This window comes from Solanum pennellii, chromosome 10 (genome assembly GCF_001406875.1).
Source record: "Solanum pennellii chromosome 10, SPENNV200".
In the NCBI taxonomy this organism is placed as follows: domain Eukaryota; kingdom Viridiplantae; phylum Streptophyta; class Magnoliopsida; order Solanales; family Solanaceae; genus Solanum; species Solanum pennellii.
Genome location: NC_028646.1, coordinates 64,357,542 through 64,376,273, shown reverse-complemented (window position 1 = coordinate 64,376,273; position 18,732 = coordinate 64,357,542).

The following is an 18,732-nucleotide window of genomic DNA, read 5'->3' as shown; positions in this document are numbered from 1 at the left end:
ATGTAATTTATCTTGATTATGAGAATGGCATAGTTCTAACTTCTCGTGCTAGTGCATTTGGTATGTATTGAACGGGACCAAGCAGAGATAGTTGTTTTAGACTGACTGATAAAAACATATTCTCTAAACTATTAAATGTACTTATATTCTTAATCTTGATATAACGATTATGATCTGTATATATTATTTATCATTTTGATTTATTAAAAGGTGAGATTCTGAGATGGGTCAATATGCCTGGTAAATTGGATGATAATAATATATATTGGTGAAATAATTAGTTAGTTGATGGAATCCATGTCTCAGTATAGAGATTGATGATACACCTTTTATGAGAAGCTTGTAAGTTTTCATGTGTAAACCCGGCCGGTAGATTTATGAATCTGGCACATGAAATAAGTTAAGTATTGCTCTAAAAGAATTTAATCATTGAATTAAATTCGTCAGTAATTTAATTTATTGATTAGTATCGGTAATCTTAACATGGGGAATCAAATAAGTGTTTAGTGGTGAATTTCGAAATAAATAGAGGAGTTCAATTACGAATTTTTAGTGGAATGATTTGTAATTTATTATGGTAAGAATAATTTAAATTAATTATTTAGAATTATTTCCATAATAGGAAGCCTCAGTAATAAATTCTGTGGTCCCTCCAGTGCCCAATTTAACTAGAACTCAGAATCCTATTTTCTAGTAGAAGATGGAAAAGTAGCGTTCTTTTTCTTTGGAGGAAAACGTGTGTTTTCAAGTTCTCCTAAAAGAAAAAGAATTGGTTTTTCCTCTCCTCTTTGGACTAGGAAGACATCTCTATAAATAGGGATTTTTCTAACCTAGATTTGATGAGAGAATTCTATACAATACTTGCCCACCCAAGTATTGAGAGAGTTCAATTGTTGATTGGGATCACTGTAGAAGACTATAGAACTGGAGTTGGATTTACCTCAAGATATCTGCACACGCTTCAAGAGGTAATCCTGAGTTAATTTTCAGCATACTTTGTATGTGATAACTATTTGTGATTGTTATTTATGTTCATGCAAGATGTATGATTCTGGAATGCTTCCGCTGTGTATGCTATTTTCCAACAATTGGTATCAGAGCCATACTTGCATCTTTATACATAACCTAAAATATGCATATGTGAAATTATATGTATGATTCGTGATTGTGAATTTTGTTTTATCACGAAAAGGACAGAACGGATAAAAACTTGATTTGATTTGTTTTTGTTAAATGCATACGGTAATAGTTACTTATGAAAATTGATTTGTAAGATTTGATAATATTTTCATATTGTCATGCACGGTGTTCTTCGATGGATAATTTCAAGAGAAATTTTTATAGCTGCACCGATCAATTTTTTTTTGTTGTCTTGTGGCAGCACTTATGTGCAACTGTATATATCAGATTTGTGTTATGGCAAGGCCAAAGAGAAGCATACCACGCCATGGCAGCGATACATGATTGCATGTGTGATTTATGTCTCGATTATGTGGCTGTTTTTGATATAATAAAAAAAAGTTAATTTTTTTTTGGCTCACATGTTTTAATATAGAGAGAAACTTTTGATTTTGTACGACTAAAACAAAATAGTATGGCTGGAGTTTTCTTGTTCACATTATAGGCAGCCATAATTTTTTTTAATCAAAAGGTGTATTATTGAATATATATGAGATGGTACATTGAATGTACGAAGATTTGGTGTGCGTATATTTTCTTTCTGGAAATTTTTTTTTGTATGAATTTGGAAGAAAATAAATGGTGATGAGTAAATTTTTTACCAAGATTAAATATTAATGAAGTATTAAGTTTATGTGTTGGCTTAGACCTTCCTCCTCATCGGATGAATTTAATACAAGTCATTACGTATTTAATCGCTAGTTTGACAATTTGTATTAACTCTCCTAAACTGAGTAATATATGATTGGATCAATGCAACTAGAGGATTTTCAATTGACTTAAAGTAACAGTAGACTCTCCAACTGAGTTAGGTCTGTATAAGTTTATAAAGTGAATAATCGGTCATTATATATGTATATTGTATGAATAGTTCTCCAATCCCAACGATTGGCTATTTAAGATGCATGAATGTATATGTATATCATGAGTTTGAATGTAAATATTCAATGTTATATGACTATGTTATTGATCTATTGTGACTATTTCTTTAATCTCAGATTCAACATGTCTCCTTTTAATCCCATTAGTACTATATTGGGTNTTTTTTTAAAATGATTATATAATGACAAGGCATATCAACTAGAATTTAAGGAGACTTTTGAGGTATTTAGTATTTCTAATGGATAAAAAATATAATATTATTCTCTTTCTTTTATTTTTTTAAAAAACAATATCTAACATGAATTGCAAAATATACAATTAATATTATTGTAATGGTTAATTGACCTTTAGTATTATTGATTTATTATACAACTTATGATTAATTGATGTAAATTAGTGTTAATGAGTGATTTGTATATTAATATTTTTTTGAATGTATGTGCTTATAAGTATTCAAAATTGATAAAATTATAGTACATTTTAAAAATGTATTCTTCATAAAATAAAAAAAATAAAAAGTTTAATTATGATAAAAGATTTTAAGTATGAAAATTTATTCTTAATAGATTAAAAATAAATTTAAAATAAATAATTATTATTTTAGTTAAATAGGTTCAATGAATTAAATTAGTCTATTATAAAAAAAACAAAAAACTTTATGACATGTCATGCCAACTAGGAGAGAGTGATGATTTTAAAGTCCCAAGTATATTTGGAGGAAAATAGTGATAGTTGAGTGATATTTTGGTCCTAAATGAAACATAAATGATATTTCAAGCCAATTCTCTTAACTTGGGTGACCATTTAGAGAATTGACTCTACAATCTTCTTCTTTTTTGATAGTTTTACTTTTTAATTTCTTTCTCCTTACAAAAATAAAAAAAATTTCTCATCTTTATTCAAAATTTTGTTTTAAAAAGAATGTATTTTTTTCTTTTTTTACAACTCATTAATTCCAATTTTCCACATGATATATTTAAATCCACAAGATTAAAGGATATGTTAGTATATTCTACGTATCTTTAATTTAAGACCATACGATTAAAAGTTATTTACTTTAAAGCATTTATTTGATTAATTTTGTTTGTTTCATTCATGTTAGGAAGAACAAAAAAGAGGAGATGCAGCTTCAAGTAGAGAATGTTATATGAATGAATATAGTGTTACAAAGGAAGAAGTACACATAAAACTACGAAATAAAACAGAAAATTGTTGGAAGGATTTGAATGAAGAATACTTAAAAGTGGATGTGACAATTATACCAAGAGTTTTGCTCATGCCTATAATTAATCTTACAATAGTGGTAATTGATCCTGTTATATAGATGGATGAAAACAAGAAAAAGAAGAATTGTTTGGGGCAGGTTTTTTGTTCAATAAAAATATGGAATAAGTTAATTAAGCGTTGTTTGTTATGAATGGGCCTAGACAAGTATTGGCAAAGGGGCCCAATATCGAATTAAGTGTCGATGTGTGGAATCCGGGTTGATAAATAAAGAATAGTGAGAGCAAAAGAGGGTTATGAAGATTGTTGGAAAAAAAATGTCTACCCTCTCATCCCCTTTCTATGAGTTTTATTTCTCATCCCCTTTCTTCTACTTGTGTTCTTCAATTTCTATTTAATTCTTTAATTCCTTTATAATTTTAATTACGAGTTAGTGAAATAGATTTGTCGGGTGTTTGAATTTGAATTGAGTAGAACTAAATAGAAGTTGAAGAACACAAGTAGAAGAAAGGGGATGAGAAATAGAACTAAATAGAAATTGAAGAACATAAGTAGAAGAAAAAGGATGAGAAATAGAACTCATAGAAAGGGGATGAGAGGGTAGACATTTTTTTTTCAACAATCTTCATAACCCTCTTGTGCTCTCACTATTCTTTATTTATCAATTCGGATCCCACAAATCGAAACTTAATTCGGTATTGGGCCGTTTTGCCAATACTTGTCTAGGCCCATTCATAACAATACTCCCAACTCCAATAAGAACCTTGCCTCAAGGTTCGAGTAGGCATAAGCATCCCCTCGTATAATCAGATTGGCAAGCAACAACGAAGCAACTTCATTGGCAGCCTGTAGTACTATTGACATCGTGGTCTCATTATTGCTTAGCTGCTGATAAACATGGAAAAAATGTATACTAATGTGAGATTTTTCCAAAAGAGCAATGCACCTAATGATATCATCCAAACTTGTCCAAGCACTATTGGCAGCCACACAGATGCCAAATAGAAGCTGCAACGTCCTTGATCTTATTCCATTCTTTCTTACCATAAGTCCCATTTTTATCAAGTGAAATGTTTCCATGATTAACCAAAATGTAGGTAGTACTACCATATAATGGGATGCTGTGAATTTCACCAAGGCTACTGATAGGATAAAAAAGAAGTCCAAAAGCACTCGAAATGTCATAAAAATAGTACTTCATACCATGCTCAATCTTGTCAATGCTACAATTGTTCACCTCGAAGTACTGAGTAATAGTTATCAAAGTTCTCCTTTTGCCAAATCTCTCCACTAGAACTGATAACAACCAATTACAACCATGATCCTTCTGATTCACAATATAACTCTTCCACATTATCAAATTGAGTTCAGTTATAACTTGCCTTGCAACCATACATTTGTTCAAAAGGAGAACAAAATCTAATTCATTACCTAAGCCATGATATAATTTATGACGCGCAACCGAACCTACTATCTCTATGACCCCATAAAATGTGTAACAAGCAGAGTACAGAACCTTAACCTTGTATAATTTCCTTGACACTTTTACCTCCCACACATGTACCATGCCAACGAGAGCAGTGATACAGAGAAGATACAACATTAATGTTTGTTGAAAGGTGGGGACCAAAATATCATGTTTTACCACATAATATTCAGTGAATACCAGTGAATATGCAATCAAAGGACGTGTTAATGCATTGCATTTATCGACAATAGAGAACATCTTGAACCAGTTGGACTTTACACATCCTAGTTGTCGAGATCCCACACTCTACTCATAGAATTTGAATACACAATTAAGAAAAACATGTCATTATATCCCAACAATAGTAGTTCCTCTACGTACTCTTTATAACCGGTTAGAGCCATAAATCCGAAACCTATTTGCGAATTCCATACATTGATCCACTGCACTTCTAGAAACGGTTACAATAAGCATAATGAAATTGGCAGTAGGAATGAATGGGAATTGACTCAAAATTCATTGCGTGTTGGAAGTGGAGTCAATACGACATGTGAATATCCTAATGAACTCCTTAAAATCAGCCACAACCATGTGTGAATCATAGCTTGCAGCGTCAAGAAATATGGTAAGCAAACTAGAACCAGGATCAAATGGAAAGCTAAACCCGAATTGAGCAGATGGAAATCGATACAGCCATAATAGGAGTTTAGTACAATCGAATTCCCTGTAGTAATCAAATATAGATCTTCTGATAAAGGTGGGCGTGACTACAAGTCGAAAGCAAACAAGGTGGTGCAAGATGACTATTATCTAGCATAATAATGTCATTGTACTCTCCCTCCTGAACTACAGAAACTGTTTGAAACATTTCATCAAACATATAGGATGCAGGATTTCCTGAATAATATATCACTGGATGTTCGACTTCCGTGCCAATTTTCTTGTCGGGCATTTTAGCGAACACCTTGGATGCATAGCTGCTTGGATCGTCCAAGTCAATGTTGGAGTCCAACAGAGGATCCAAAGTCTCAATGCAACCAATGGAAATCACCGAGGAAGGAAAAGGTATATAGGTTGAAAAACTACCCGTTGAATTTAACAACTTAGGGAGTACCTTCGATTTAGCCACAGGATGTTATAACATTGTATGAGGGTCCTCAGTGTTTAAGCTAAGCTTGTTCAAAGCAGAAATCATTTCCTGTTCAACAACTTCAGCTACATCACACTTATCGGCCAAAGAAGCAGTTAAATCTGGACGTGCTTGAGAGTTAGAGAACTTCTGGGAGCAAGCCGATAAAGTATTTAGCAAGTTATCCAGGTGATGACGCATATGCGTGAGGTTCGCGTCCATTTGTAGCAATAGATCAGTAAGAGAAGGCAAGTCACATTCTGTAACAATTTGTTGGCGGTAATGGAAAGCCAGTTTATCAGTGAAATGCTTCCAGTCATAAAACTGCTTATTGCGATACAACCAATTAAACCAGGCGAGGGCTTCTCCATCAAAATAAAGGTATGCAAGAGATAGCCACATATTTTTAGAAAAGCCATAAAAAGTGAAGTAACGCTCTGCCTGAGAAACCCATACAGTTGGGTTGGAAACACCGCTGAATCGATTCAACACAATTGCAGTGGGGTATGGTCATCCATGGAGTACGAGAAATGAAAGCACCAATGTAACAAACCCAATAACAAGATCTACTCAATTCAAACACCCGACAAATCTATTTCACTAACTCGTAATTAGAATTATAAAGGAATTTAAGAACTAAATAGAAATTAAAGAACACAAGTAGAAGAAAGGCGATGATAAATAGAACTCATAGAAAGGGGATGAGAGGGTAGACATTTTTTTCTCAACAATCTTCAAAACCCTCTTTTGCTCTCACTATTCTTTATTTATCAAACCGGATCCCACACATCAACACTTAATTCGGTATTGGGCCGCTTTGTCAATACTTGTCTAGGCCCATTCATAACAATGTTTATTTACCATGTATCACTAAAAGAAGAATAATATTTCCATGTTAAAGTTCGTATCAATAAAAATACTTCTTCCAACATTTTATTAATCTCGTTGCTTTGCGGATGTGTTTTATATATCACTAACAAGAAATTCGGAGGTGAAGTCATGATTAAGAGTTTGCGTCGTTCAGATTCAGGGGGGTTCGAACCCACAACTCTAGCGATTCACGGTCACTTCTTTGCCACTGAACCGAATTCACAAGTTAATATACATATATATTTATTTATTTTTCTATTAAAAATACAACATTTACAAAAAGGTTATTGGATTCGTCCGAATTCACGAACCTCCACCTAACTCCGCCTCTACATAGGAGTACAACCATGTAGTGGCATAGATGTTGAATAAGAGTACATAAGCACCAGGATTTTCGGGTTCTTGGCAGCATATCCCGAAATCATGGCATTTCACGAAAATGATATGATATATCTGTTTTGCAGCTTTCATAACTCGGAGTAGGAATGTCAAAATTACGATCTTCTTATTCCTTTGGAAACACGACTCAGAGAACTACAATATTTGATCAAACATTTCTTGTGAATTTGCTTTTAATTATGATCGGTGATTTTGTCCTTCCCCTTAGCGTTTTCTTTCCAATTGAAAGGTAATAATCTCTTAATCGTTTTTTATTTATTTCTTAAAAAAAGAGTACAATCCTATATGATATCGATATAGTATCAATATATTGACGTAGTATCATAGAGGATTAAGCTCGTCCCTATATAATACTGATTAGGTATCAGTATATTGAGGGAGCATCATAGAGGATCAAGCTCAGTCCTACATAATACGAGTACGCAGTGGCGGACCTAGGATTTTCTTTCAGGGGTTCGAAAATACAAGTATGAACATGTAAATAAGTCTTTACAACTGGGAACCTTGAATTTTTTTGGGTTAAAACTACACTTTTAGCACGTTTTTTAAAACTAAAAAAAACACAAAAAAAATGAAAAAAAATAAACCACTTTCACTAGGATTTGAACCAGTGACGCACAACTCAATATTGAGGGGACTTGTCACTGCATCACCAGCTTCTCTTGTTGAGGGCGTTCAAAATATATGTATCTACAAAAATACATAGAATTTCTTTTATATATACCATGTAAGTTTTTGCGGAGGGGGTTCGCGTGAACCCTCTGGAGACCACATTGGTCCTCCCCAGCCGATATGGTATCAATATACCAATGGAGTATCACAAAGATATATTTTTTACTAGGATAGAGTTTAATAAATAAGATTGTGACTTTATTAATTTTCTCTTAATTGTTTCTTATTTATTTATTTTTTATCTTATATGATACCAATAGGGTTCTTATTAATATAATGACAAATTATCACGTTCTTATTAATATAATGACAAATTATCACAGAGGATTAAGCTCAAACTTATATGATGCCGAGATGGTATCAATATACCGACGAAGAATCACAAAGGATTAATTCATATATAGTAGTAATGTTGATTTCATGTTGACATCATGCAGGAAATAAGAAAGGAGAAAGTAAGGTAAGTGGGTAAACAATTTGTGTCATGGGTCCATTAAGGATAAATAATTTGGATTTGGTCCAGTTTGAATAAAAAATTTCACAACAGGATCTATTTTGTATAGTTCTCCATGTTTAAATTGGTGTTCAAGACCCAAAAGTCAATTTTTAAATCAACGGAAAAGGCCTAATTAAAATACTCTTAGATTATTAGAAATGGTATACAAAACTAACCTTCATCCACTTATTGGCTCTCAAGTACTCTGGCTATCCATCTTTGGGTCCAATATTAATCACCTTTATAAAAGGTTATCTAAATAATTTAAATATTTATTTCAAATTATGCGACGACCATCTATTTCTAATTACACCCGATCCAAATTAACTACACCCGTTCCAAATTAACTATACCGCCCCAAATTACATTTACCCCACCTATTAAAAAAATACACCCTTTATTCTCATCATTTCACTTCATCTTACCACCTTCCTCCCTCATATATTCACCTACAATCTCAAAAACACTACCTAAATACACACATGTATCACCATGTTTTAGAAGGGTCATATAGCAAACAGGGTTAAAGTATGGTAGCAATCTAATTTAACTAAATGAATTGATGTTAGAGAAGAAAAATAAGAGGGGAAAAATGAAACCTCTTGACTGGGGTGTATATGTCAAGAAAATCAATGTCTGCATTAGTCAGTACCTTCAGGTATGAATTCTATTTTGCTAGACTGTAAAATGCCATCACCAGATGAGATTGACAACCATCAAAACGGATTCTGCAAAAGAACAGAAAGAACAAAGTTAATAACAAGATTAATTTCCATCCGAACACCCAAATATATCGGTGCATTTAGGAGAATTGTCGATCTCCTACTTCTTAATATATAAAAGTAGTGAATCTTTTAAGGAACCAACAGGAGTGTGTTTGGAGAATCTGAGGAACATAACAAGTCGACAGTGTAAATTTGAAAAACTCATTCATTTTCATTTTTTACCTTCAATTATCTTTCCTTTTCCCATTTTCACGAACACGACTACAAGTTTTGGGAACGGTGAAGAGCATAAAGAGGCACGCTTTAGTTATTCAGTCGTATTAAGTTTTAGCCGTTTATTTAGGACAGTGAAATTTTCATATTACTTGTTTCGACAGGAGCTTGACTCACCAGACCTGTTTGTTTACCTAGTTTTTGCATCCCAATTTCTCCCTACACAAAGATTAAAATGGTGACTTACCTCAATTTCAACTCGTGATATAAGGGCTGAGACTGAATCGATATAAATGAGATCTACAACACCTAATCTACACATTTGCCCTGTGATTATGATAGTGTTAGAATCTGTGCGTCCACAACAAGTCAATGGATCAGGTCCCTTGACACACAAAAATGTAATAGTTGTAAGTAAATGCAGTTTAATGACACAAAGAGTTTTACGTGGAAACCTCCTTGCCCAAGGGAGTAAAACCACGACTTGTCTCACAGGATTTTCAACACCGTTTCACTAATCTTCACAAGCAAAAGGTAACCGGTTACACAAAATGTGAGAAAAAATTTTAATCTCACTATTAAGCAATAACTCTATTGCTTGAAAAGCCTAAGTTGATATTACTCTACCCACTAAGATATCACACTAGACAACTTAGGATTTTCTTAGCAATCTTACAGACTTCCCACTAAACCATCAACCTACTAATGATTTAGAATTTTCTAAGCAACACACAGGTTGCCCACTAAATTAGTTTAACTAACTAACTTAGAATTTCCAGATCAAACCACACTGAGTCCTTTATAGTTTTAGGATCAGTTCACAATGTAAGATCGGAAGAAAGTATTTCAAAACAACTACACACTATGTTCACTTGAGCTTGAGTTGTTTGGAGTATTTCTTCTTCTTGATTTTCTAAGCCTTTGCAAGAGTTCTTGAATGTGCTTTTTCAAGTTGCAAAAACTAAGTGAAGTGTATGGAGATGTTGTTCTTGTATAGAAAGGTCACTATCCTTAAACCCATGCCATTGGTTAAGATTTTATGACGGTTCTGCCGCTGTTGGAACATATGCACCAACTATTTGTACATTCTCCAGCTTGCAGTCAAAAAGCAGTTTGAGCTGAGAACCAGGTACTTTCATGAGGTCCATGTGTTTTTTCAAATCATCATAACTTCAAATAACATTTTCCCCCTTTTTGATGATGACAAACTATACTCCAGACTTCAAGACAACATCACACACTATCACTTTTATTGTTCCGACTGAATTGCTTGTCCATACACCTGAAATAAAGAAAACTCACAAAACCAGAGACCAGCCGTAACACACACCAACACATCAATGTTGTTCCCCCTGAAGCACATATTTCCCCATTCCCCCTGAATCACCCACACATAAAATTCCCCCTTTTGGCATCATAAAAAAAGGACACAGTATACCAATATTATCAATAATACAGCCAGGTAAGATCATAGACTTTAGGCAATCAAGCATAAAAGAGTGCATTTGAAAAAAGACATTGGCCAGAACAAAAGAGGAATAAGACTAATAGCAATCCAGAAATAACATTCAATACATTAAAATTAAACAAGGATTCAAAAGACTTGGTAGATAAGCCATACAAAAGACATACAGGGAGATGATAGGACAGACTATGAAGGGGGAGGCTGATGGGAAAGGGACTGAATTATAAGAGTAAGTTGAGCATTAGCATCATCATGGTCCTTGATTGCTTTCTCTTATAAAGCAACAATCTTGGCCCTCAATTCTGCATTTTCCTCCTTCAATTCTTGAACTATAGAGGTACCAGGTCCCTCAATCTGCGCCTTGAGTAGCTCGGTCTTAAGAATAGCAATTTATGCATCCTTACTACTCAATGTCATAGTCATCTCTTCCACCTCATGCTTCAGTTAATCCTAGTCTTCAACAAGTTGAGCCACTTTGCTGTTAGGATTTCCCTTCCCTTCTATGCATTCACATTCAACCAAAGTAGACTCGGAGAAAGATTTCTTCACAGGACCAACTTTTCCAACACCAAGCGGTATGTTAAAGTGTTTGAATACTTTAGTTAAAAAGTATCTATAACCCATACCATGCTTTCCTTTCCGCTCAATGATAGTTTTATACATGTGTTCGAGCATAAGTCCTGGAAGACCCAAAGACTTAAATTTGCACACGACTCCATGATAAACAAATCAGCAGAAGTTGCTGAAGTCCCTTTTCAGTTCTTGGAAGGAGGACTTTGTTGACAAACTCAAATACCAACTGGTATTCACTCTTTATCAATTTCTTGAACAGTCCAGCACATTGGGTAGTAGGAAGCTTAGAACAAATCTTTACAAAATCCACCAAACAATCATTTCCAACTACGGACCTGATACCTCCTCGAGGTACTCCAAGAATTGTTCCCAGTAGGTCTTCATCAAGATGAACAACAATGTTTTTCACTCTAGTACGTATACTACCATCTTCCTAAAATGAAATATTGTAATAGATTTCACGGACCTCTTCCTCATGAAGAACGGGAGACTTAAAGTCAAATAAATGCATCCACGATTGAATCTCTACAATATCATGAAGAGAGTCCACTCCAGGTTGATTAACAATGTTCATGTCAAACACCCTTCCAGCCAAGACAGTTTGCTTACTCAAATTATCAAAAATTTCTTGCTTGTTGGCCAAACCTTCATCCACATGCACCTGAGGACCAGTTCCCTGTTCAGACTTCTTAGTTGTTGTTGCAGATGTCTTTCTCTTCCTTTTCCCTTTCACTGCCACCTTTTTTAGTTTCATGTTTTCAGACTTCTTTTGTACACTTTGTTTCATTTTTCCTGAATTTTTCTTTTACATTATGAAGGTTCTTGCACTTCTATTTCTGGCTGTGGATTTTGCACTGGCTTTCATAGCATCAGCCAACATTTTCTTTGAGTCGGATCTTGTAAACGGTCTTCGTATAGAATCACCTTCAACTACCTTTTCCTTTCCCTTTTTAGAGACATTCTCATCTCTCTTCTGTAGCAACCATTGAATAGGACGCTTATCACCCTCTGTGTCATAAGATTCGAAGGAAGGATATTTCCCAAAATCTGGAGTTTTGTCAAAAACAGGTTGGGTTTCTCTGATGTCGTCATTCAGGAGGTTTTCACATTCCTCTAGTCTGACTTCTTCTCTCATCATAGTGAGACTCTCAATAACCAGTCCTTCACTCGCAGCCAACATATTTGACTCAGATTTCTTGCTCTCTGGTAAGTCTCATTTAAAAAGGGTGTCTGAAAGCATTTATAGATAGGGACCAGGTCCAAGAGGAAGACTAGAACAGTTTAGATCGATAGAATGAAAAGGGCTTTGAGGATTATGTAGAACTTTGGATTTTGACCCTAAAGATGATGGAGTGTAAAAAGATACTGGGTCAATCTCACTCAAAGATGCGAGCATCTTCTTTGATGAGGATGATGGTTCCGACATGTTTATTAGTCAAGGAGAGATAAAGAGTAAAGAAGCAAAAACATAGAGAAGAGAGAGAGAGAGAGAGAGAGCATTTTAGGGTTTTTAGAAGAGAAATTACAAACAAGTATGAAGAGATTTAGAAAAGAGAAGGGATGTATAAAAAGAAGTGAAATGGTGCCAAGTCCCTATGATTTGACGCGTCACTTGGAGTTTAAGCGATGGGACTAATGGTCAGAATGACCGATGACTGACACGTGGCTATATCAACAGTCTCTTTAATGCAACTTAAGCACCATTCCTGAATTTATATGACTGACACATGGCTATATTTTTGCTTTTGCCAATCTTTTATGAATGTATAACTGCAATAGGTACAACATTGATCTTACTGAGACAAATTATTATTAATAAATAGGATACCTGCACTACAAATTTTAGCCACCAAGGAAATTTCATGCTTGAATGACTTTGAGATCGATTTGAATTCAGCATGCCCAACTTCAACCTGTTACTCTCAAACTGATCTTTGCTGAGAACCTTGGTGAAGATGTCTGCAATTTGTTCCTCTGTTGGGTAGTAGGTCAGCACAATATTTCCTTTTTCAACATTATCTCTCAGGAAATGATGTCTCATATCAATGTGCTTGGTTCTCTTATGGTGAACATGATTCTTTCCCATACTGACAACACTTGTATTATCACATATAAGAGGTATTGACTTGATGCTTACTTCGAAGTCCTCTAATTGTTGCTTGATCCACAACAACTGTGAACAACATACAGCTGTTGCTACATATTCGGCTTCAGCCGTTGAAAGAGCCACTGAATTCTTTTTCTTCGTTCCCCAAGAAATAAGAGAGGATCCAAGAAAAGGTGCCATCCTTGAAGTGCTCTTCCTGTCTACTTGATATCCAGCAAAATAAGTATCTGCAAAGACTACAAGTTCAAAAGAGTCACCAACTGGATAGAAAAGGAGCATGTTTTCTTCAAGTATCACAGAATTCGTTTGGAAGCCTTTAAATGTGAATCTCGAGGACATGCTTAGAATCTAGCACACATTCCAACACTGTATACGATGTCAGGTATGCTAGCAGTCAAATACAACAAGGATCCAATGAATCCCCTATACATGGTTTTGATTCACAAGAGGATTAGCTTCATCTGCTACAAGCTTGGAATTTGTTCCCATAGGAGTATCTATAGGTTTGGAATCAAACATGTTGAATTTCTTCAGCAACTCATTCGTGTACTTCTCCTGACTGATTGAGATTCCCTCTAATGATTGCTTAATTTGTAGATCCAAGAAGAAAGTCAGTTCACCCATCATGCTCATCTCAAACTCCTTTCCCATTTATGATGAAAATTATTCACACAAGTGCTCCGATGTATCTCCAAAGATAATGTCATCCACATATACATGTATGATAAGTAGTTCCTGTTCTCTTTTCATTAAGAACAAGTTATTGTCAATTTTTCCCCTTTTGAAGCCATTTTTCCAATAGGAATTTTGACAATCTTTCATACCAAGCTCTAGGAGCTTGTTTTAACCCACACAAGGCCTTATTCAATTTGAACACATGATTTGGTAGCTCAGCATCTTCAAAACTAGGAGGTTGTTTAACAAACACCTCTTCCTTTAAGTCTCCATTTAGGAACACACTTTTGACATCCATTTGATACATAGCTTGAAACCCATGAAAGCAGCAAAGACTATAAGGATTCTTATAGCCTTCATTCTCGCAACTGGTGCAAAGGTTTCATCGTAGTCTATGCCCTCTTCTTAATTATATCCTTGAACCACTAATCTAGATTTGTTCCTTGTAATCACACCATTTTCATCAAGCTTATTCTGAATACCCACCTGGTTTCTATAACAGTTCTTTCAGCAGGTCGTGGGACCAGGTACCATACCTTGTTTCTCTCAAACTGATGTAGTTCTTCTTGCATTTATTTAACCTAGTCTGCATCACACAAAGACTCTTTTACATTCTTAGGCTCAATTGATGAGGTAAAAGCAGAAAATGCAACTAGATTTCTTGTTTTTGATCTAGTATGGATTCCAGAGTTCAGAGTTGAAATGAGATTATCAAGTGGATGAGATGAACTATGTTGCCATCCTGGTCTTGAAGTCAGGATGTAACTTATCAGTGTCCTCCTTTTCATCGACAGAATCCTCATTTTCTGGAGAGTGAGTGATATCTTGATTGGAATGGGACCAGGTTCCTCTTCAGGCTTATTAACTTCATCAGTATTTTCAGATGAACTTTGATCAGCATTGTCAATCTTCAACTGAACACCTGTCTCAGCTTTACTTCTTTCACTTTGCTAAGCTTGAAACAACTCATTTAACTCATCTTCATCATTTGATGCTTTCCTTTTCAGATTTCCATCTTCATTGAAGACTACATGGACACTTTCTTCAATACATTGAGTTCTCTTGTTGAATACTCTGTATGCCTTACTTGATGAAGAGTATCCTACAAAAACTCCTTCATCACTTCTAGGATCAAACTTTCCAAGATCATCTTTACCATTGTTCAAGTCAAAACACTTACATCCAAATGCCCTAAGATAGATCAACATAGGTTTCCTGTTGTTGAGTAGTTCATAGAGAGTCTCATTCAGCAATGACCTTATCAAACATCTGTTTGTGACATGGCATGTTGTGTTGACTTCCTCAGCCCAAAAATTTTGTGGAAGATTTGACTCAATAATCATGGTTCTTGCAATGTTTACCAAGGTTCTGTTTTTCCTTTTTACTACTCCGTTTTGCTGAGGAGTTCTTGGAGCTGAGAAGTTGTGGCTTATGCCGTTTTTCAGACAAAATTGACCAATTTTTTAGTTTTCAAACTCAGTTCCATGATCAGATCTAATCCCAGCTATCACTTGATTCAATTTTGTTTGAATCATTTTGAAAAACACTATCAATTCATCTGGTGTTTCTGCCTTTGATTTTAAAAACCTTGTCCATGTGAACCTTGGGTAATCATCACCTATCACCAGAATGTATTTCTTCCCACTTCTACTTTGAACTTTCAAGGGTCCACATAAATCCATGTGCAGCAGCTTTAATGCTCTTGATGAGGTCACTTGCTTCTTTTACTTGAAGAACGCTCTGATCTGTTTTCCTTTTACACACGCTTCACAGATTTTACTTTCATAAAATTTCAGCTTTGGCAGACCTAGTACCAGGTCCTTAGAAACCAGCTTATTCAATAAAGATGAGCTCATATGACCTAGTCTCTGATGCCACAAATCAGCATTTTCATTCTGAGCACTTAGACATGTTAGATCATCTCCATGAGATGTTTCTGAGTTTGCCACATACATGTTTTTACATCATTGAGATGTGAGAATCACTTTCTTTGTAGTCAGATTAACTACAGTACACTTCTCAGATGTAAACTTTACTTCATTTCCTTTGTCACATATTTGAGACACACTCAGAACACTGTACTTCAACCCACTGACATGGTACACATTATCAATAGATTCTTCAAGAGTTTTTCCACTTTACCAACACCTAAAATATACCCCTTCTTTCCATCACCAAAGGAGACACCTCCACCTTGAACTGCCTTGAGCGAGAGGAAGTTTTTTGTATCTCCAGTCATATGTTTGGAGCGTCCACTATCCATGTACCAATATTGACTGCTACTCCTCTCACTCACCTGCAGCAAGAATCACTTATTAGACTTGGAACCCATTTCAATTTGAGTTCCCAAAAGGCAGATAAAGGAGTAATCAAGGTGTTTCTTACCCAGTGAGGTAATTTTAGATTCTTTTTTATCAAGAGCTTTTGAGCAGGACCAGGTCCCCCCTTTGAAATCCTTTTCTTTTTTGTATAATTTGAGAATCTTTCATGTGACTCTCTCCAAGCTGTACATTCCCTTTTTAAATGCCCATTTCTACCACAGTGAAGACACAGAAAATTATCAGACACAAATACATATTTTCTATGAGGATTGAAAGGAGGAGTAATATTCAAGCTTCCTAAACCCTTTTTGTTGTAGTTGCTTTGATTTGTCACATTTGAAAGCAGCTTAGAGGATTTTGTCCACTTAAGGGAATTTGCAAGTTCATCCTTAAGTTTGGCTATATCTCTCTCTAGGCTATTGCTTTTTTCCAAAGCTAAAACAAGGTTAGTCTCAGTAGTTTTCAGTTTTTCTTCCAGTTCATCTTGTAAACTAGTAGATTTTCCTTTCTATTTTTCAGACTTCTCAGTCATCAGTTGCAATTGCTTTTTGAGTTTTAGTTTTTCAGATTCTAGAACAGCCATTTTGTCTTCAATTAGTGACATTTTCTCACCCATTTTATCTTTGTTTTCATTTAGACTTTCAAACTCAGTATTGATGGAATATCTTTCAGAAGTTAACTCAATCACATAATCAATCAAAAAAATTTGCTAATTTTCTCAGTCTTTTAAGAGAATAAGTATTCAGATTTTGCTTAAAATCAAGAAGAGTTACCTTATCCTCATCATCTTCATCATCTGACTGAGCCGTGAAAGCAAACATTTCATTGAATATATTATCCTCATCATGAACCACCAGCATTTATGCATCATTGGGTTCATCAAATTCTTCTGAATCACTCGAATAATCTCCCCATGCAGCAAGAGCTTTCTTGACCACATAATCAGCTGCAACTTTTCAATCATTTTTATCAAGTACGAGGCTGCACTTTTCTTTTTCGCCTCTTGGTCTTTGATATTCTTTGTTTTCATACTTGAGTATATGGACAATCTCTTATAAAATGTCCAGCCTTTCCACACTTGTGACATGTATAATTTGGAGTTGGCAGTTCCTGGAACATTTTCTCCCTTTCTGAATCCCTTGTTTTTCCTCACAATCTTCTGAAACCTTTTGATGAGGTAAGCCATGTCATCATCTTCACTGGAGTCTTTTTCAGACTTGTATTTTAGCATTAAAGACTTATCCTTCTTGGCTTTCTTCTTTGACTGATCATAACTTCAGTTCATCTTATGAGTCTTGAGATTTCCAATAAGAGCATCCATTGTCAACACCTTCTGATCCTTTGCTTCAATGATGGCATCTACCTTGGTTTCCCAGGACTTGGGAAGGATTCGAAGAACTATCCTGACCTGCTTGCTCATACTGATGGATCTCCAAGACTTTTTAACTCATTTGTGATTGATGATAGTTTGCTGAACATCTCATGAATGGTTTCACCTTCTCTCATTTTGAAATTTTCATACTGAGAGGTAAGCATATCAATCTTTGACTCTTTTACTTGTTCAGTTCCTTCACGAGCTGTTTTCAAGCAATCCCAAATCTCCTTTGCTGATTCAGAAGGTGAGACACGATTAAACTCATCAAGACCTATACCACAGAAAAATAACTTCTTTACTTTGTAGCCTTTTTCAGTCTTCTTCTGTCAGCTTCATCCTATTTATGTCTGGGCTTTGGAACAAGTCTAGTGATTTCGCCATCTTTTTATTCACATATTGGAAAAAATGGTCCATCTAAGACAATGTACCACAGTTCACTGTCTTCAGCCATAAGGAAATCATTTATTCTAACTTTCCACCAGCTATAGAAGTGGGCATTGAAACGAGGAGGTCGAGTCAAAGACTGGTCCTCTTCCAGATTAAGTGGAGCAGCCATTCTAGAACAGGAATCACTCTCTTGGTGTTATCCAGATAGAGAGTACCTGCTCTGATACCACTTGTTAGAATCTGTGCGTCCACAACAAGTCAATGAACCAGGTGCCTTGACACACAAAAATGTAATAGATGTAAGTAAATGTAGTTTAGTGACACAAGGAGTTTTACATGGAAACCTCCTTGCTCAAGGGAGTAAAATCACGACCTGTCTCACAGGATTTTCAAAACCATTTCACTAATCTTCACAAGCAAAAGAAAACCGATTACACAAAATGTGAGAAAAAAATTTTAATCTCACTATCAAGCAATAGCTCTATTGCTTTATGAGCCTAAGGTGATATTACTCTACCCACTAAGCTATCACACTAGACAACTTAGGATTTTCTTAGCAATCTTACATACTG